This window comes from Schistocerca serialis, chromosome 2 (genome assembly GCF_023864345.2).
Source record: "Schistocerca serialis cubense isolate TAMUIC-IGC-003099 chromosome 2, iqSchSeri2.2, whole genome shotgun sequence".
NCBI lineage: Eukaryota > Metazoa > Arthropoda > Insecta > Orthoptera > Acrididae > Schistocerca > Schistocerca serialis.
The window spans coordinates 1,010,755,047-1,010,777,441 of record NC_064639.1 but is presented as its reverse complement, the minus strand read 5'-3'; positions in this window follow the sequence as shown (position 1 = coordinate 1,010,777,441).

The window sequence follows — 22,395 nt, the reverse complement described above, 5'->3', positions numbered from 1 at the left end:
CGTGTAAAAATCAAATTTTTTGGCCAAATAGTTTTTGTGAAATCGAATGATAAGTGTGTCAAAGCAGTGGGAACACCACGTGTCTGCACAGGCGACAAGTGCAGTGATGACAAATTCACGCACAGCGCGGAATGCGGGGAGCACGTGTCTGCAGCAGCGAAAAAGTTAATGAAGAGGCAAAGCACTAGAAATTTCATTCAAACGAATAAAATTCGTGAAGTAAGGCATTCCAATATTGTTTTTAAATAAAGAAAATATTAAGCACCATACAAGGTTTGAACTCTCATCCTTTTCACTTTGTAGTCCAACACCTTATCCTTTCCGCTACCTCAGCTCATCGAACAGTGTAGCTCCATAAGGACGCTAACACTCACGCAACTACTTATAAACACTGTTGGTATGACTATGAATTACTCACGCTTCGTCGAAGTACAGTAGGAAATAAACAAGTACCGCTGTTCTGTATTGCAAAAAAGCAGTTCGTGAGATTGAAACAAACGCCTTTCCTTGCTATCGCCTAAATTAGGAGTCTTATTGCTTGTTTGGTTTAATTAATTAATAGAATATGAAGCAACTGGTATAAAGAATGCTTTTTCCAAACTTTCTATAAAAGAAAGTCTGCTATCAGACATTGCTTTTGTTCTATTACTTTATTTGTGACTGAACGTTTCTAAAACTGAAGACACTCGTCTGTGCTCTGCACTGCAGTCGAGATTTGGCAACGTCGTTCTCTGTTCATTGGCTGACTGTGTTTTGTGACGTCAGATGCGCAGAACGAACCTAAACTCGGCCGCCAAGATATATGACGCGCACTTTAGCAGTGTGTAGACTACCATAGCATGCCAATGGGCGGACATAGGACTACCAAACTTTCCAAACAAAAGCCTACTGTCCATCGAACCATATACTCCACTAACATGTTGTCTCATAGACATCCCTGACGCTGAATTTAAGTAGGAATAATTGCTTTTTCTTGTGCCTTATTGTCGATGAGAAGCATCTAGGAAGTTTCAGAAGTAGGAAGAGGGACTAACAGCGCGCTGAAACTTATAACGAGTCCGTCAAATAGCGCAATTTGCAGAGCAGTGCATGCGAAAAGCAGATAACCGGTTTAAAACACATGACGACAGACGATTTTGATGCACCACAAACACTCATCAGAGCTTATATTCTGCTAACGAATTAAAACAAAACTCATATAGTTCAATAAAAGTCAGGATGTAACGCCGTCTTTTCATATTTTGAAATCGACGAGAAAAATAGCTGCTCCATTTGGAATAGGTAAGAATGTCAACATCAGAAAATTTGAAGAGGTAAGATCTTTGTAAGTAAGAGAAACTAAAATTTTGCGCTACTGTTCTATAGTTGTACGAAATCCCCTCAAAACTGCCGGATATCATCATTTTCATGACGTAGTTTCACACAGAAGAGTCTATTGCCTATCTCCAGAAATTTTATTGAACAGTTCTCCCCCAGGGAGCGCTTTAAATATAATAACAGATCTATACAGGGTTTTCTAGATGAAATGCTTGGTATTCAGGGAGATGGCAGGAACGATCACTCGAAGCAAAAAAAGTCTGTAAACATGGACTCTCAAACGCGTATCGCAAGGGCTATGAGCACTTCTATACCTTTCATGCTGCGAAACAAATCTCTTCTGCTACAAGCTCTTTGCTTCCCATACTTTGAGAGAAGGCAGTATGGACCAATTATACAGTAAGCTTGGGCTCTGAAGTGCGTACTATAAAGACTATGAGAAGACTTTCAGTAGAAGAAATGCGTTTCATAACAGAGAAGATGGTCAGGTTCTCGTAGCTCTTAAGGTATGCGCATTAGACCCCAAGTTTACTCGACATTTTTTCTTATTTTGATCCATACTGTCATCTTTCAAGATGTGAAAAGCAAAGAGCTTGAAATTGGACAGATTTGTTTCACTGTATCGAAGAAGTGCTCATAGTTCTTAAGGTATGCATTTTAGAGTCCACTTGACTTTTTAATTCTGTTGAACAGAATGGACAGTGTCTTGAACTGAAGATATAATATGAACATCAACAAAAACAAAACAAGAACAATGGAATGTAGTCGAATTAAATTTGCTGATGCCAAAGGAATCACATTAGGAAACGAGACACTGAAAGAAGTAGATTAGCTTTGTTATTTGGGTAGGAAAATAACTGGCGATGGCCAAAGTAGAGAGGATATAGCATGTAGACTGGCAATGGCAAGAAAAGCATGTCTGAAGGTATTTTTCTGGAATGTAGCCGTGTATGGAGGTGAAAGATGGTCGACGAACAGTTTAGATAAACAGTAAATAGAAGCTTTCGAAATGTGGTGCCACAGAAGACTGCTGAAGAGTAGATGGGTCGATCACGTAACTAATGAAGAAGTACTCCATAGAATTCGGGAGACAAGAAATTTGCAACACAACTCGACTAAAAGATGGAAAGATGGGATCGGTTGATGGGACACATTCTGAAACAACAAGGGATGACCAGTTTAGTAGTGGAGGAAAGTGTGTCTGTGTGGGGGGAGGGGGGGGGGGGACAGGGGGGGAAGGCTGGAATAAAAATCGTAGAGGGAGGCCAAGAGATGAATACGAGTAAGCAGATTCAGAAAGATGTAGGTTGCAGTAGTTATTCGGAGATGAAGAGGATCGCACAGGATAAAGCACCATGGAGAGCTGCATCAAACCAGTCTTTGGACCGAAGACCGGAATAACAACAGTTTATTACACCGTCCTACCTTTCATATTCGTAAATACTGACCCATCCTACTGTGATACCCTGTATTAAACTAAAAGTTTTTCATACTCTACTATAACACAAACCATTCTTAATAGCAATTTAATTGGTGATGAGTAAATATATACAGGGTGGTCCATTGATCATGACCGGGCCAAATATCTCACGAAATAAGCATCAAATGAAAAAACTACAAAGAACGAAGGGGGAAACCGGATGGCGCTATGGTTGGTCCGATAGATGGCGCTGCCATAGGTCAAACGGTTATCGACTGCGTTTTTTAAAATAGGAACCCCATTTTTTATTACATATTCGTGCAGTACGTAAAGAAATATGAATGTTTTAGTTGGACCACTTTTTTCGCTTTGTGATATATGGCGCTGTAATAGTCACAAACGTATAAGTACGTGCTATCACGTAACATTCCGCCAGTGCGGACAGTATTTGCTTCGTGATACATCACCCGTGTTAAAATAAACCGTTTATCAATTGCGGAAAAGGTAGATATCGTGTTGATATATGGCTATTGTGATCAAAATGCCCAACGGGCGTGTGCTATGTATGCTGCTCGGTATCCTGGACGACATCATCCAAGTGTCCGGACCGTTCGCCGGATAGTTACGTTATTTAAGGAAACAGGAAGCGTTCAGCCACATGTGAAACGTCAACCACGACCTGCAACAAATAACGATGCCCATGTAGGTGTTTTAGCTGCTGTCGCGGCTAATCCGCACATCAGTAGTACATGGGTGAGAAAATGGAATCTCAAAAACGTGGGTGTTGAGAATGCTACATCAACATCGATTACACCCGTACCGTATTTCTATGCACCAGGAATTGCATGGCGACGACTTTGAATGTGGTGTACAGTTCTGCCACTGTGGACAAGAGAAATTACGGGACGATGACAGATTTTTTGCACGCGTTCCATTTAGCGACGAAGCGTCATTCAGCAACAGCAGTAACATAAACCGGCATAATATATGCACTATTGGGCAATGGAAAATCCACGATGGCTGCGACAAGTGAAACATCAGCGACCTTGGCGGGTTAATGTATGGTGCGGCATTATGGGAGGAAGGATAATTGGCCTCCATTTTATTGATGGAAATCTAAATGGTGCAACGTATGCTGATTTCCGACGTAATGTTCTACCGATGTTACTAAAATATGTTTCACTGCATGACAGAATGGCGATGTACTCCCAACGTGATGGATGTCCTGCACGTAGCTCGCGTGCGGCTGAAGCGGTATTGAATAGCATATTTAATGACAGGTGGATTGGTCGTCGAAACACCATACCATGGCCCGCACGTTCACCGGATCTGACATCCCCGGATTTCTTTCTGTGGGGAAGTTGAAGGATATTTGCCATCGAGATCCACAGACAACGCCTGACAACATGCGTCAGCGCATTGTCAATGCATGTGCGAACATTACGGAGGCGAACTACTCGCTGTTGAGAGGAATGTCGTTACACATATTGCCAAATGCATTGAGGTTGACGGACATCATTTTGAGCATTTATTGCATTAATGGGTATTTACAGGTAATCACGCTTAACAGTATGCGTTCTCAGAAATGATAAGTTCACAAAGGTACATGTATCACATTGGAACAACCGAAATAAAATGTTCAAACATACTTACGTTCTGTATTTTAATTTAAAAAAAAAACCTGCCTGTCCGTTTAAAATTGTGATCCATATGTTTGTGACTATTACAGCGCCATCTATCACAAAGCGAAAAAAGTGGTCCAACTAAACCATTCATATTTCTTTACGTACTACACGAATATGTAATACAAAATGGGGGTTCCTATTAAAAAAAAACGCAGTTGATATCCGTTTGACGTATGGCAGCACCATCTAGCGGGCCAACCATAGCGTCACCTGGTTTCCCCCTTCAAGCTAGACAAGTTTCGTTTTTGCAGTTTTTCCGTTTGATGCTTATTTCGTGAGATATTTGGCCCGGTCACGATCAATTGACCACCCTGTGTAACCGTTCTCTAAGAGCCGGCATGGGCATTTTCACTGGTGTTTCGTCAGATATTGGCAATTCCCTACTTGGAGTCACACGAAAGAAATAGTACTTGTCACGTCTTTCATGCGACGCCATTCAACGGAAAAAGTCAGTTTCTTTCCAATTACAAACAAAGTGAATGTTATAGAAGAAGTTTACGCGACCATTCGATGGTGCAGTTCCAAATTAGTCTAGTGCTATATTCGTGTCATTGATTTGTATTGAACAGGGGCAGTATAACACAAAGAATAACGCAAAGAATAACCAGAACCCCAGCAGCGACGGAGTAGAGCTGCCGACAGCAGACAACGGAGGGCAGGGAGAAGTGACAAGTGGGACAAGGAAGACGTGGCGAACCAACGTTTAGCGATTTTTCCCTGTCGGCTCCATTAGACTGAGCGAGAGCAATCCACATAGTCGCAGTAATAATACATACCAATACAGTATCAGTCTCAAGCATATTACACGGAGCGGCCGTCATATACGTTACAAGGTAAAGTGCATTATTTTTCAAAAGTTTTCAATTTAAGAAAACGTAGAAGAAAGTAGATGGAGCTCCTTTAGTTTAGCTTAGTTTCTGTAGTTAGTGGCCGGCGTTATTGGCCGAGCGGTTCTAGGCGCAACAGTCTGGAACCCCCCAACCGCTACGGTCGCAAATTCGAATCCTGCCTCGGGCATGGATGTGTGTGATGTCCTTAGGTTAGTTAGGTTCAAGTAGTTCTAAGTTCTAGGGGACTGATGACCTCAGAAGTTAAGTCCCATAGTGCTCAGAGCCATTTGAACCATTTTTGTAGTTAGTGAGTGGCAAGACTATGCTTTTACAATGTATTTCCCGACCGACTAAGAGTACTACAACAAAATTTTTACTTTGCAGCGGAGTGTGCGCTGGTATGAAGTATCCTGGAAAATTAAAACTGTGCCATACCGAGACTCGAACTGGGTCCTGACATCGAGTCTCGGTCCGGCATACCGTTTTAATCTGGCAGAAGTTTCAAGAGTATTGCTCATCCTTCGTATTTTGCTGTCCGGAAACTCCAGAGAAAATGTGTTTGCCGTCTCTTAGGGGAGACACCATGTGTAAATGAGATGACTTGAGTAATACCCAACGGTTGAAAATATTGAAACGAGCAAATGATAGTAACCAGAGGGGCACGTAATTTAGTCTTATGTTAATACTCTTCTGTCAACTAAGATATTGAAGCAAATATAATTTTTTAAATGGTACGAAAAACTTTCCTTAACTACATTACAATGATGAGCTCAGTGATATAAAGTATGATAACGTTGGGTTGAAACTCCTCTCAAAAGTAATCGAGAGATGTGCTAAAACTGGTAGGCAAGGCTGCCGGAATCGGTCATCTAAACTACTATCAAAAGACAACTCGCAGTGAAACGCTGTTGCTAAAAAAATATTTTTAATTATATACAGTATATAACTGTGTGTATGAAATCTATACTTTCAGATGAAGGCAAGCCGTAGTTTAAAGTTACTATCAAAAATCTCGAAAAGTTTTTGTCCGTTTTACACCAGATTTCCACGTGATACTCTAATAAACGTTCAGACGGACACAGGGAACGCATCTTTTAAATATGTACAGTATGTAAGTGGAAAAGATTGTTAGCAAAATTCTCGAAGAGTTCTTGACAGATGCCAGATTCACCTAAAATTTTTATGTGTTACTCTAATAAACTTTCGGACGGACATAGGTAAACATTTTTAAGTATACATGATATAAGATAAAGGTTCTTGACCGATGCTCTTCGAATTTTTATACAATGCTCTAAAAATGGCAGGACACAAACTATTAATATATGTTGTTTATAAATATCTACAAACTATATAAAGGGGATAAGTTGTCGGCAAAAAATCTAGAAAAATTCTTAATCGACCAGCTTAAATTTTTAAACGATGCTCTAACCAACATTTGGAGGCAAACAGAGGAAAAACTTTGTTTGCAAAAATCTCTAAATGCTCTTGACTGAATCACTTCAACTTTTTGCACAACATTCCAGTACTCTACTAAACATTCAGACGAAGATAGGCTATCCATTTTTTTTTAAGAATACTGTACTCGTTTTTGGTTAAAAGTTACTGCGAGAAGAGAAAATGCTAAGCTGTGCTGTGAAAATGTGTAATTTAGTTTTCTTCCTCGCAGTCATCTTTAACTACGATATCGGTGCATTTAAACCATTAGATGAACTGTTCCTCCTATACAAGTATGCATTCTTTCTCCTGATACATGTAATTAAAAAATGTATGCAGGACGATGTGCTATTTCGTTTTATTCCTTGCACTTGGTCATAACAGAAAACAGGAAAGTTGTCGGTCCATATTGCGCAACGGGCACAATATTTCAGCAATCAGACATGTCGCCATCATCAGGTGCGCTGACGAACTGAGCTCCTGAGGGCGGGCGGCCGTCTCGCAGGGGAGGGGGATTTACTCATTCATTTTAAGCGACTTCATTTTCCTATCAAGGTTTCCTTTGCAACGGCAGTAAACAAGGCTCAAAGCCTGAGAGTTTGGGGGAAAAGGCTGACTGAGAGAGTAGAAGGAATGAACATAGAGAGGGGCAAGGAGGAGATGGACAGAGAGAGGCAGGAGAAGGAGAACGGCAAAGAGAGGGAGAAAGAGGATAATGGAAGAGAGAAGGAGGAGGAGGTGACAGGCAGAGAAGGAGAGGAGGAGAAGGAGAGGGAGGAGAAGGAGAGTCAGAAAGAGAGGGGACAGAATGAGATGGATAGAGAGAGGGGGAAGGGAGACGATTTGGACATACATTCAATTCCCATACCTATTTGGCAGCCGTGAAGCATTACCGAATTCGCTGGATGCGGTATAAACAGTGCTAAGTCGCACGGACTCCATGCCAGGCCCCGTGGTTGTATACCCCAAGAAGATAAGTCTGTGCCACTAACAAGGGGAGGCCGCCAATTGTGAAATTCAGATTCGATTCATACTGCGCATAATAAAAGCTCATGGCCAGAGGTGCAATGTGGCAAAGCACCAAGATGCACTTCTCAGCCGTTGACGAGAAAATCGACAGTTAAAAGAAACCGTTGCGGTGAAATACTCTCTACGATTAATAGTTTTCTATAGCGTCGTGGCGCCGCGGTAAGCGCTAGGGTTCGTAATCCGAAGGTCGCCGGATGGAATCTCACCCCATGCAACATTTTTTTATTATTAATTTTTTGTAATATATATATATATATATATATATATATATATATATATATATATATATATATATATATATTATTAATGAATTGCTTATGCATGTTGGTGAAGGCGGATCGCTCTCCAATTGTACCGCCTCCATTTTTGCGTTTGTTTAACAGGGTGTACCAAAGCTCTCAGGTCCGCACTGATTTTCGACGATGTTATAAGTTGCGCTAGGGACCGCATCTACCTTCTATCGAAGTTAGCGGGCAACTACGCTGTTATGCGGCGGCTCGTTTCGGCCCATTCAACGTCTGTCCTTCAAGTGTAACGAGCGAGTAACGGAGTTTATATTTCATACCTGCCACAGCAAATTTGTGTTCGTGGGGTTTCTATTCTAATTCGAACGTTTGACTTACGCTATACGTATTCGTTTCGGAATATCGTTTCTACGTCTTCCGTTAACTATACGTGGTTAACATTATGAAGACAATTAATAACATTTGTGAAATACAACTTTGTTTGCGGAAAACATAATGATGTTCGAATTCGCCAGTTTTTTCACGACAAACGACTTTCAACAACTTATTATATGCATAATTGTTGCAACTGATTACCGGGAATTATATATATATATATATATATATATATATATATATATATATATATATATATATATATGTGTGTGTGTGTGTGTGTGTGTGTGTGTGTGTGTGTGAGTGTGTGTGTGTGTGTGTGTGTGTGTGTGTGTATTCACACATTTGAATTACAAAAAACAAATACTAAAAAAAAAAAAAAAAAGTTGCATGGTGCGAGATTCGATCCGGCGACCTTCGGATTACGAACCCGAGCGCTTACCGCGGCGCCACGACGCTGTCGAAAATTATTAATCGTAGAGAGTATTTCACCGCATCGGTTTATTTTAACTGTCGATTTTCTCGACAACGGCTGAGAAGTGCATCTTGGTGCTTTGCCACATTACACCTCTGGCCATGAGCTTTTATTATGCGCAGTATGAATCGAATCTGAATTTCACAATTGGCGGCCTCCCCTTGTAAGATAATAAGTATTTTGTCTTGGCCCCCTACTACGTACTTCTCGCTAAAGGAAAATATTATTCTGAAAACGCATTTTATATGTATGTAAGTACATTGAATTCAGCGTTTCATGTTTGATGAGTCTATGACTTGATGTAGTTGCTGTCCACTGCCACTTGAACGTTGTCGTCATTTAAGTGCTTGACCTTTTGAACGGTACGCTAGTTTGAACTATACGAAGTGTTTTGGGAGTAGTAGTAAATATCTTAGGAGGTGACGGTATAGGCACCTTTAAATAAAACGTTCCATATAACATGCGATCAATTTTTATTGCTTACAGAGATACAGCTGGTTACAGAGATAAGTTTTCATTTGACGTGCGTTTTCTTCTCTAGTTACAGTATGTGTTTATTTATCGATTGTCATTCTCGTATTTAGGATCAAATTGTGTTTACGTAACTACATTTTTCAACGACAACTGTGATTTTTTCGCCTATTCTAAAGTATCATTAAAGCAAGCCGCGGGCATTTACAAACACTTATCTCGATATCGCATTTCTGTACAGGTTTTGTAATGAAAATGCTGCTGCAGCTTGTATAGTAACTGGTTATTAGTGGAGGCTCAGCAGCCATTTCTCATCTGAATGTGCAGTTGAACAGAGTGTGGATGACGTAGAAGAAATTATTCAGTTGGTAGAGCGTAATACTTAAAAAAGAAACACACATAAACACACACAGACAGAATTTCTTTGCATATTGGTCTGCCACATAGTAGAATATGAGAGACGTTACGTATGCGCGGTCTCGGCCCTTATCATTTACAGGGGGTTCAACACCTTCGAGAAGGAGATGAAGGTAAACGACTGGAATATCATCATTGGATACCTGAAAGTCAGCGTGTAATCCCGTTAATACAGTTGGCTGATGAAGTCACTTCCACCAGTGACGATATCAGTAACACTCGTCGTGCTCCGACGAAAGCCAGCACCCCTTTGTGGAGACGGAGTTTCAATAACTCTTCTCCACATATGTGTGCTGTCGATAGCAGTCACTTGATTGGGCTTCTCACGTTATCGCATCGTCTTACAGGGACTCTTTATCTAGAATCTCTTGGAGAACTAACTTTCAGCATCATAGAGAGAAGTTCCTTTGGCTGCAGGGAGGAGCATGTTTTACAGCGTGACGTGACCGCAGCGTATGCTAGTCGTCAGGTCACACATCATATATTTCTAACATTCCCAGTGAAACACGTATGTAACGTAGCAGCGATGGCGAGGCATTGCAGAGTCTCTGACCAGAGAGCCATTTATCGTAGTTAGTCTGCGCTTGACCACGCGAGTGTTGCGAGCAGTACGCTAGTAGTCGTCATGCAGAGCAGTCGGTCAGTAGTAGCAGCCCAGTGCAGTTGTGTGATGTAGTCTGTCGGCAGTAGTGGTCTAGTCCTGTCACGGTCGCGAGCGGGACGCAGTCGGCGAGCGTCGACATGGCATTCTGGTCAAGATGCTGAATGAGGTACACTCCTGGAAATTGAAATAAGAACACCGTGAATTCATTGTCCCAGGAAGGGGAAACTTTATTGACACATTCCTGGGGTCAGATACATCACATGATCACATTGACAGAACCACAGGCACGTAGACACAGGCAACAGAGCATGCACAATGTCGGCACTAGTACAGTGTATATCCACCTTTCGCAGCAATGCAGGCTGCTATTCTCCCATGGAGACGATCGTAGAGATGCTGGATGTAGTCCTGTGGAACGGCTTGCCATGCCATTTCCACCTGGCGCCAAAGTTGGACCAGCGTTCGTGCTGGACGTGCAGACCGCGTGAGACGACGCTTCATCCAGTCCCAAACATGCTCAATGGGGGACAGATCCGGAGATCTTGCTGGCCAGGGTAGTTGACTTACACCTTCTAGAGCACGTTGGGTGGCACGGGATACATGCGGACGTGCATTGTCCTGTTGGAACAGCAAGTTCCCTTGCCGGTCTAGGAATGGTAGAACGATGGGTTCGATGACGGTTTGGATGTACCGTGCACTATTCAGTGTCCCCTCGACGATCACCAGTGGTGTACGGCCAGTGTAGGAGATCGCTCCCCACACCATGATGCCGGGTGTTGGCCCTGTGTGCCTCGGTCGTATGCAGTCCTGATTGTGGCGCTCACCTGCACGGCGCCAAACACGCATACGACCATCATTGGCACCAAGGCAGAAGCGACTCTCATCGCTGAAGACGACACGTCTCCATTCGTCCCTCCATTCACGCCTGTCGCGACACCACTGGAGGCGGGCTGCACGATGTTGGGGCGTGAGCGGAAGACGGCCTAACGGTGTGCGGGACCGTAGCCCAGCTTCATGGAGACGGTTGCGAATGGTCCTCGCCGAAACCCCAGGAGCAACAGTGTCCCTAATTTGCTGGGAAGTGGCGGTGCGGTCCCCTACGGCACTGCGTAGGATCCTACGGTCTTGGCGTGCATCCGTGCGTCGCTGCGGTCCGGTCCCAGGTCGACGGGCACGTGCACCTTCCGCCGACCACTGGCGACAACATCGATGTACTGTGGAGACCTCACGCCCCACGTGTTGAGCAATTCGGCGGTACGTCCACCCGGCCTCCCGCATGCCCACTATACGCCCTCGCTCAAAGTCCGTCAGCTGCACATACGGTTCACGTCCACGCTGTCGCGGCATGCTACCAGTGTTAAAGACTGCGATGGAGCTCCGTATGCCACGGCAAACTGGCTGACACTGACGGCGGCGGTGCACAAATGCTGCGCAGCTAGCGCCATTCTACGGCCAACACCGCGGTTCCTGGTGTGTCCGCTGTGCCTTGCGTGTGATCATTGCTTGTACAGCCCTCTCGCAGTGTCCGGAGCAAGTATGGTGGGTCTGACACACCGGTGTCAATGTGTTCTTTTTTCCATTTCCAAGAGTGTATATTGTTAATGTAGGTAACCATCACATAACGTAAAGTTTATTTATTGTAATGAATTTTGAACAAGTGCCCCAATAATAATTTTGATTTCAAAGCAATTTTTAACAAAAAATCATTTAATTGAACCAACGATTTCCTTCCATTTCCCTTAAAGAAAAGTTTCAGTTAAATTTAAAAAAAAAAATATTATTTGCAATGCAGTTCCTCCAAGCCGTGGGCAACAATAAGAGCAGAAATTTGACATGCAGTTATACTGAGGTAAGAATTTAATTATGATTTTTGCACAGGGCCAAAGACCGATATTTCGGTTTAATTGAGTTATCATTATCACTGAGATTTTCTTATCACTGAATTGACTTTCATTTTTTTGTGAGGAACTTATACTTGGGTCAGATTGCTAGTTTTTGTTTAATTGTCATTGTCAGTAGATTTCATTGCGGGAGGTTACACTTGGCTCCCATTTATTATTATATTTTTTTATTTAAATATTTCTGTGGGGACGATATTGCTGCTTGGCTCCATTTCTATTAAATATTGTCATATATAAAATTTTTGTGGGGAGGTTACACCAGGAAGATGTATTGGGCAAAAATGATCACTTTTCTTAGCAACTGAAGTCCCCAGACCCTACCACTTTAGATTTACACATCAAGTAATTCTAACACTCCCAGGAAAATGTATTGTGCAAAAATGATGACGTTTCTTAGCAATCGAAGTACCCGGACCCTACCCCTTTAGATTTATTGTCTATAAGGATGGTTAAAAGGAATAGTTTCCCAAGAAAAAGTGAACACAAGAGATAATTCAATCGTTCGGATTACGAATAGTGCTGTCCTCATAAAAGAACGTCAAGACTACTGCAGAAGAAGAACACGTCGTGTTGTCGAGAGAATTTGAAAGCCCACTGAAGTCGGCGTTGGAAGTTTTGAAAATTAACTTCGAACTTATTTGCACTGTTTAACGCTTTCTGTGAACATTTATGTGGGTTACATTCTAAGAGCAGTATCTCTATACCAGATAAAACTGCACACTTGTTTATGGGATAGTCGAATTAAAATGAGACAGATACAAAAAATAGGTAAACTGTTATTTATTTCAAAAGTAATCGCCGTAACTGTTGGTACATTTATCCCACTGCGAGACGAGACTGTCAGTGCCTTCATGAAAAAGTGTTTAAGGTTGCCTACGGAGCCGAAGCAAATCGATGGCCAGGAATTCTTCAAGGTTACAAAAAAAATGAAAATCGCATAGGGGGGAGATCGGTAAGGGGTTCCGATATGTGCGGGCCCAAATGTTGCCGATGTTGTTTCGAGTACACAGAAGAGGTTTCGCTGGGAAGCCCTTACGCATCCTCCATACAGTTCTGATCTCTCTCTTCATGCGATTTGCATATTTTTGGAGCTCTGGAGAATGTCTCACAGGGAGATAAATGTAATAACAGTGATGGCGATTAGTTTTGAAATAAGAAACAAAATGGTTCAAATGGCTCTGAGCACTATGGGACGTAACAGCTGAGGTCATCAGTCCCCTAGGACGTAGAACTACTTAAACATAACTAACATAAGGACATCACACACATCCATGCCCGAGGCACGATTCGAACCTGCGACCGTAGCTGTCGCGCGGTTCCAGACTGAAGGACCTAGAAATAACAAACTCTTTACTTACTTTCTTCTGTCTGTTTCTATTTCGTTTGACTGTCCTCTAAATACGGAATGCTTTATTCGAATTACTCTAAACTTACGCCCCATAAAACATATATCGTTCCTCCTGAATAACACTGTATAATTAACTACAGCCTTCACCTTCCCTCTGTGTGTCATTTATCGTAAGAAAGTAATAAACTTAATGCGTGAACACGCTGTGACACACATACATGACAATGAAATAGATTAATGCATGCGTCTTAGTACATTGAAAGACATATAGTAGCGATAGTGAGTAAAATAAATCCTTCACAAAATGTAAAAAGAGGCAAAGGAATACGTGTGCACATATAGTGTACATTAGGATTTTCAGGAACGAGCAGCTCGCAAAGGCCACCGGTACGATATGAACATTTTACGCACTGTATATGTCAGGCGCCCATGGCCTCAAGGTAGTGTCTGTAATTAGGAATTAAAACGCTGTCGGTCCTAGGTTGGGACTGCGCCATGATTTAAGTTTTGAATATAAATCATCAATCAAGACTTCCGACAAGAGAAGCCACCCTCATTCTACTAACGACTTTTTCAAATAGGGAGGATGAGGAGCGAACGGACATTCAGGGCATCGTCTCGCGCTTGGGGCGGGAATGTGCCCCTAAAAGCAGAATAATCAGCAGTTATCAACGGCATGAGGATGCAAAAGGCAATGGAAACCACTGTATTAAATACAAACAATGTGTATTCACGGAACATGGGGCCTATAATTTATAAAGTATCATGATGAACTCTCCATTGGCAGAAGATTCGGGAACACACACCCATTCGGACTACGGGAGCGAACTGCCGGGAGGGAGGTGACCACGAGAAAAACCAACGAAAGGATAACGTTCTACGAGGCGGAAAAGCTAGAAAATCTGAAAAGAGAAATCCTAGGTGACAAGATAGGTATAGTCGGGGGCAGTGAAGTGAAATTGAAAGACTACAAGGATTTCTTGTCATCTGAGTGTAAGGTAATATTAACAGCAGCAGGAAATGGTATAACAGGAGTAGGATTCGCTATGAATAGGAAGGGAGGGCAGAGAGCGAGTTACTGTGAACGGTTCGGTGATAGGGCTATTGTCATCAGAACAGACAGCAAAATGACACCAATAACGATACTTCAGGTGTACATGCCGACGTTGCAAGATGAAGAGACAGAGAAAGTATGTGAGGATATTGAACAAGTAATTCAATACGTAAATAGAGATGAAAATCTAATAGCCATGGGCGACTGGAATGTGGGTTGCAGGGGAAGGAGTAGAAGAAAAGGTTACGGGACAATGTGGACTTGGTACCACGAATGAGAGAGGAGAAAGACACATTGAGTTCTACCATAAATTTCAGTTAGTAATAGCGAATACTCTTTTCAAGAGTCGCAAGAGGAGGGGATATGCTTGAAAAAGGCCGGGAGATACGGGAAGATTTCAGGTAGATTACATCATGATGATGCAGAGATTCCAAAATCAGATATTGGATTGTAAGGCGTACCCAGGAACACATATAGAGTCAGATGAAGAGTAGCTTGAAGTTTGAGAGTCTAGCCAGGAAGAATCAGTACACAAAGAAGTGGATTACGGAAGTACCAAGAAAAGAAGAAATATGCTCGAAGTTCTCCAAGGCTGTAGATACTGCTGTAATGGGCAGCTCTGTAGGCAGTTCAGTTGAAGAGGCATGGACATCTCTAGAAAGAGCAATCACAGAAGTTGAAAGGGACATGGAAGGTAATTGCGAAGAAACCATGGGTAATAGAAGAAATACTTAAGCCGACCGACGAAAGAAAGAATACAAAATTTTTCAGGGAAATTCAGTGATACAGAAATACAAGTCGGTTAGGAATGAAATAAACGGTAACTGCAGGGAAGCTAGGGCGGAATGGCTGCATCAAAAATGTGAAGTAATCGGGAAAGAAAGGACTGATTCAGTTCATAGAAAAGTCTTAGCAAGTGTGGTAACATTATCAGTGCAGTGAGAGTTCCACTGTTAAATACAGAGGAGAGAGCTGATAGGTGGACAGTGTACATGCAAGGACTCTTTGAGGAGGAGGAGTTGTCTGATGGCGTTATATAGGAAGGAACAGGAGTCGCTGTAAAAGAGGTAGAGGATTCATTATTAAAATCACAATTTAAAAGACCTTTGGGGAATTTAATATCAAATACGGCAAAAGGGACAGATAACATTCCATCAGAATTCCTGAAATCACAGGGGGGGGGGGGGGGGGGGAGGGGGGGAGGGAAGTTGCAACGAAACGAACATTCACGTTCCTGTGTAGAATATGTGTGTCTGGCATATATCGTCTGACTTCCGCAAAAATATCGTTTACATAATTCCGAAGATTGCAAGTGCGTGAAGTAAAATCAGCTTAACGGCTGATACATCCAAGTTGCTGATAAGAATGAAACAGAGAAGACCGAAAAAGAAAGCTGAAGATGTTTTAGATGACGATCAGTTTGGCATTTCTACGTACTGGCCGTTTATGCCACAAGAGTACTTCGATCTCGGTGCACGCTCCAACTGTCTTGTTTTCCTGGCGTTCAGGCTCTCCGTTTTCTCTCAGTCGGCGTGCAGCTCATGACAAGACTCAACATTTTAGTTGATTGGCTTTCTGGATTTTAAATGTTTTTATTGACAAGCCCTGAGCACAGAGGCAAGCATATTTAACAATGTATACAATACCGTGTGCTGACAGCATATTTTCATTGGACCATTATCAGATCGCTTCATTATTTGGTATTTTTTCCAATGCGAAATTTTAGTCCGTTTTAATTTTTATTCTTTTGGTTATGTCTTATGATACGTATGATAGTCCCAATCCTTTGTGGTTGTCTAGTCTTTTTATGACGCGTAATTTTGACATGTATTTTTCCCAGTTTGTAGTTGTTGCTGATACATTGTCTTGAGGTAACATGTATTTCTGAAGATGGGTTTACGTCCGTCGAAATCGTGGTGGAATGAAATCAACTTTTGTTGCATGTGGTTGGCAGCGAATGTTTATTGATCTGTAACTGTTGCGAAGTGTAGCCATGTTGAAAATATATTACATTTTATTAAAATTCGTCACTCGTATCCACATTTAAATAGTAGCCTTTATTACTTATGATCAGGTCCTTAAGCTTCAATTAATATTGATTACAATGGACATAAGATTAAGAACAGAGAGGATAGCTGCGATTTTGACCTAAAGGAAAATTACAGTGATGCTAGCAGGAACGTTACAACACCTGCAGAGTAAAACTGAACTACCGTTACCACTTCAAAAGGAAACAGTATGTGAGACAAAATGATTTGATATAATACGGCTTTCTGGGAAACATTACGCGTTTTACCGTATCCAAGCAATAACCTTTTTTTTTTGACATGACAGCATGAACGTTTCGCAGTACTTTGTACTTTGCGTTCGCTATCTCCTGCAGTATTAAAAATTATGTTACGTGTGCACATGAAATGAAATATATTTTGATTCTAAAAGGCTGTTTTTTGTTTCGCGGACATTTAAAATGAGGAAAGTATAGAAATTATTAAAGAAAATATATTAAACCTAGATTAGACGTTGGTGAAATGATAGTGACAGCATTGTGAAGTGCTATTGTGACTGCAGAAAATACACTGCAACACAAAAACAACGTCGCTCCACGAAGGAATTATCGAAACGAGATGGAAAGGAGTAGATGTGATGCAGTTGTGTTAACAAACGACCCGCAGAAAAATTAGATGAATTATTCCAAAGAAAGAGCTTCACAAATTGAGCAAGTGAATAACGCATTGGTCCAGTTCTGGCCCTTATACGTGCAGTTATTGGGCTTGGCACTGATTGACAGAGCTGTTGAATGTCCCGAAGAATATCGTGCCAAATTCTGTCCAATTGGCGCGTTGCATTGTCGAAATACCGTTGCAGGGCACTTTCCTTAATTTCCTAAACATTGTCAACTGGGGAAGCTTTGTTGGCCAAGGTAAGTTTGGCAAGCAGGAAGACAAGCGGCAGAAACTGCGGTTGGTTGTTATCTTAGTGAAATGTAAGCCCAGGATCGCTTTCCATGAAGGGCAAAAAAACGTGGCGTAAAATATTGTCGACGTTGTATGGTTACCGCGGATGACAACCAAAGGTGATCCTGCTGTGAAGTGAAATGGCGGGCGACAGTCAGGTTGGTAACCGACCGCTCTCCAGCACAACTCCACACACGTCTTCGCTGATCACCGGTGCTCAGTTCAAAGCGGTACTCTACATTGACGAGAATTCTACTCCAGGCAGTGAGCTTCCAGCCCGAAAAAGAAACGGTGATTCATCCGACCAGGCGACACGTTTCCATTGAGTCACGGATCAGCCTCGATGATTGCGTGCCCAGTAAAATCGTAATTGATGATGTCTTTGGCACCAAGGGAACACCTACAGCATCTACTGCGGAGCCAACGGTTCATCACTGTACGCTGAACGGCGAGCCCCGAAACACTTCTGCTGCACCAGAACTGTACTCTGTCGTTGCATCTGCCAACCATCGCTGCCTGTCCTGTCGTACAGAACGTGCAAGTCTGCGAGGCAAATGAAGCGTGCACGTGCAACACCTTGTCACTTGAAAGTCATTTCACCGTCCTTCAGCTACATACGGTAGATGCTCACGACAGTAGTACCCAGTGGCCAGGCCGTAACAGTTTGCCATTTATCGAATTAAATTTTGTCAGTGGATTTCCCAATTTCCGGCTCGTGTAGAGGGTGGAATGGTTCTCCATTCGTCTTTCCTCCGTTTACGTACTTTCTTTACGCCATCACGTACCCGCATTTCCACGAGGTGCCACACAATCTCTCGGTGAGTAGCGGTAATACCGTTTGGAGGGATGCGTCTTGTGCTTATGGGGATCCGTCCACTGGACATGAAAATCCGTGAGCAGGCCGCCTGGTACTGCGCGAAGAAGGAGAAAAGGGATAAGATAAGGGAGATACTTAACAAGAATAAGAGGAATAACGAGGATACGCGGCGCTGAACCTATGAGCTGTTACCGGACATAGAGGAACGAGTAAAGCTTACGTACTTCATGCCTACGAGAGGAATGGTGCACTTTCTTACCGGGCATGGACCCTACCCGACATATCTATGTCGGTTTGGGAAGCGGGCTACACCCGCGTGCTACTGTGGTGCTGTGCAAGGCACGCCAGAACATGTGGTGTATGAGTGCCATCTCTTTGATGACATAGCAAACAAACTACGACAACAACTTCCGAATAACGACACGTACCATTTGCTGAGGCATGACAACACCTTCAATGTCTTGAAAAAATTGACCGAAGAAATTTCGAAAAAGCCCTTAAGAAATTTCGAAGGGACAAGCACTAAAAACCAGTAAAAATAACACCAACTCAGACTCAGTGCACCTATCCTGTTCCGCCGGGCCGGGACTTAGCCAGCCGCTTCACCACGGCTGGAATCCGCCTTGCTCTGGACTATGGGGAGGGGGGGGGGGGAGGGTGTACAATAACCGGATAGGACTACGCACCAATAATGACACTAGATGTAAAATAGGTTAGATGTAGAAGATAGGATAAGGCTTTTAGGATAGACTGCAGCGAAACCAAGTTACGGGCCAGCCCAGTGGCAGGGGCATGCACACTGGGATTAGTTCAGTGGGCCGGGCCATCATCCATCAGGTTTACAGAGCACTGGCACACCTGTAACGCTGCAGGTAGCATAAGTTCTTTCGAAGATTAAGTAGATGTAACCTCCCCACAATAATGTATGAAAATAATTAAATGTAAATGGGGATAAACCCAAAGTGTGACTTCCCAGCAAAAATAAAAGAAAACTCAATGATAATGAAAACGTGCCAAAATGTTAAGTCCCCACAAAATTAACGTTAAGATCAACCTGATAAATTCATATAAGGGCAGCTGCGCTGACCTTAGGCCCTGTGCCGTAATTAGTCTGGTAAATTGATTCTGGAAGGAAAAACATAGGAAATATTGTTTCAATTGTAATGCTTCTTTTCTTAAAAACGATTGCTTTGAAAACAAAATTATTATTGGGGCATTTCTTGAACAAATTAATTACAATTACAATACATTATTAGCTGAGCGCAATGCTGCTTCATTACCTTACTTAACAATATACCTCGTCCTGAATCGTGACCAGAGACCCATGTCGACGCCCGCCGACTCCTCACACACAACTCCGACTGAGCACAACTCGCAACAGACTACTTGCTCTACCGGCTCGACACACACTACTGTACACTCACGCGGTCAAGCGCAGACTAGCCACGATAAATAACTCTCTGGTCAGAGATTCTGTCATGCCTCGCCATCGCTGCCAATGAATACATACGCGTTTCATAACCCTCCACTGGGGGGGCAAAAATTTGGCAGCGATGGTGAGTCATTTGGACTTACCATGAGCAACAAATTTTTTTTTTGACTAATGAGCTTTACAAACAGAATATACAGATATAGAACATAAAGTAAATATGGTGCACATGCACCGAGTACACAACATATCAGACAATGACAAAAATATATACAATGAGTACAGAGCAAATCACAAAAAAGTATATACAAATCATATCGATAAATGACAAAAGTGCACACTCACTGGGGTAGTGAACATATCAGCAAATCAAAATGCACATACAATGAGTAGAAATCATGCTAGAAAAATCAGCAAATCACAAATGTATATACAATAAGTAGAAATCATGTTAGAAAAATGACAAAAGTGCACACGCACTGAAATTCAGAATATATCAGCAAATCACAAATGTATATAATAAGTAGAAATCATGTTAGAAAAATGACAAAAGCGCACACCCACTGAAATGCAGAATATATCAGCAAATCGAAAAAAATGTATAGGCCATGAATACAAATGATGTTAGCAAAAAAATGATCTTCACTATGTTACAAGAATTAGGATAGGAAAGGGAAGGATTGCATCATGGTTGTAGCACTTTAGGTTGCACGCAGCTGCACTGAAAGTCCATATCTTTCCACAGAAGTACAACACCAAGTGAGACAATCTGAAGTTCTTTTCCCAGAAGTGTTTATCAGCGTAGCCAAGACACTGAAATGTCGTAGTAATATTCCATGTTATCATTTTGGCAGTACATCAGGTTCACCAAACAGTGGGACCATAATAACGTCTCCATCGCTCACGGTGGTGGACAGCATGTCGTGTCAACACCACGCACTTACAAGGCACACCAACGTAGAATTAGTGCAAAAACCAAATATAGTGCTCCATGATCAAGAGGATATACAGGACAAATGGATATTGCAGTAATTCAGGGTAGTCAGGTCAGAAGGTGAATGACATTAAGTCACTTACTAGTCTTCATTGAGAATTACACTAGTAATGGGTGGCACTTATCGCCCAGTTACTGAACATTTCTGTACCATGTATGTTGTATTACAGGATAATGTTCATAAAATTAACTGAATACAGTAATTATTGGCATCATAGGTAATCTTATTACAATAAACAGTGGCATTCATTGGCCAGTTACAAAGCATCATTTTTTTGTATTATTAAGAAGTCATTATTGAAAATGAGTTAATTATTGGCATAGCATTTATACATAATTAGTCTAATTATAGTAATCATAGGCATCATAGGTAACCTTATTACAATAAACAGTGGCATTCATTACCCAGTTACAAAACATCAGAAGTCATCATTCAAAACATAAGCTAATGAATGGCGGCATTCATTGGCCAGTTACAAAGCATCATTTTTTTGTTTTATTAAGAAGTCATTATTGAAAATGAGTTAATTACTGGCATAGCATTTATACATAAATAATAATCATGGGCATCATAAGTAATCTTATTACAATAAACATTGGCATTAATCATGGGCATCATAAGTAATCTTACTACAATAAACAGTGGCATTCATTGGCCAGTTACAAAGCATTTTTCCTTTTGTATTATTCAGAAGTCATTACTGAAGTGACATACTATTCAGAGCTGATCAGTATTATTCAGAATTCTCTTAAACTAGTAGCATTATTTGGGACTGGTAATTATTTTGTTTGCTTTTGAGTTATTGCTGCAAATGAAGATGTGTAACGTCATTCGTCATGAGTCAGCTGTAGCAAGGTTATGAAACAAGGCAGTATATGTGATCACATTTATGAATGATAGACATAACTGGGTAAAAAAAATGCAAGTACTAGTACAAGTTTAATAAGTAACAGGTTTAGTAAGTATCATGAAATGCTTCTCCTGGAAAAAATACAAAATGGATTATTCAGCTGAAAGAAGAAACGCATACTATGCTGAAAAGTAGTGAACTTCGAATTAAGAGGTAGTGAAATGTGTATTAAGATGTGTTCCATAGCTGTCACTTCCAAAACCTTCATTCATCCTACTATGCAATATAATACATACTGTCCAAACGAACTGCAACAAATACTTAAATAACTACAAAGCATAAATACATAAACTTCAACATCATCCTCATCTGTAAAGAAAAAAAAACTTCATTACCCATCACTTCATTATCTATATCATCATAGCTCCATTATTATCATCACCTGTAAAGAAAAACTTCATTATTCATAGTAGCATATTCTTCATCATTATTCATCAACATTCATCATCTGCAAAAAAAAAAAATCACCTCATTATTCATTATACAATTATTCCTTATTTCTATCATATTTCATCGCTAAAACTAAGATGTGTAGTTCTGTCTGACAGCCTGCATCAATCGCTTCGTATTCTGAAAGACAAAATTAGTTAAGACTGGTATTATACGATGTGTATAGTATATTCTTGTTAATGCTTGTTAATTATGATCCATTTACTCTTCATCACGAGGTTTGCATCTTCTTTCG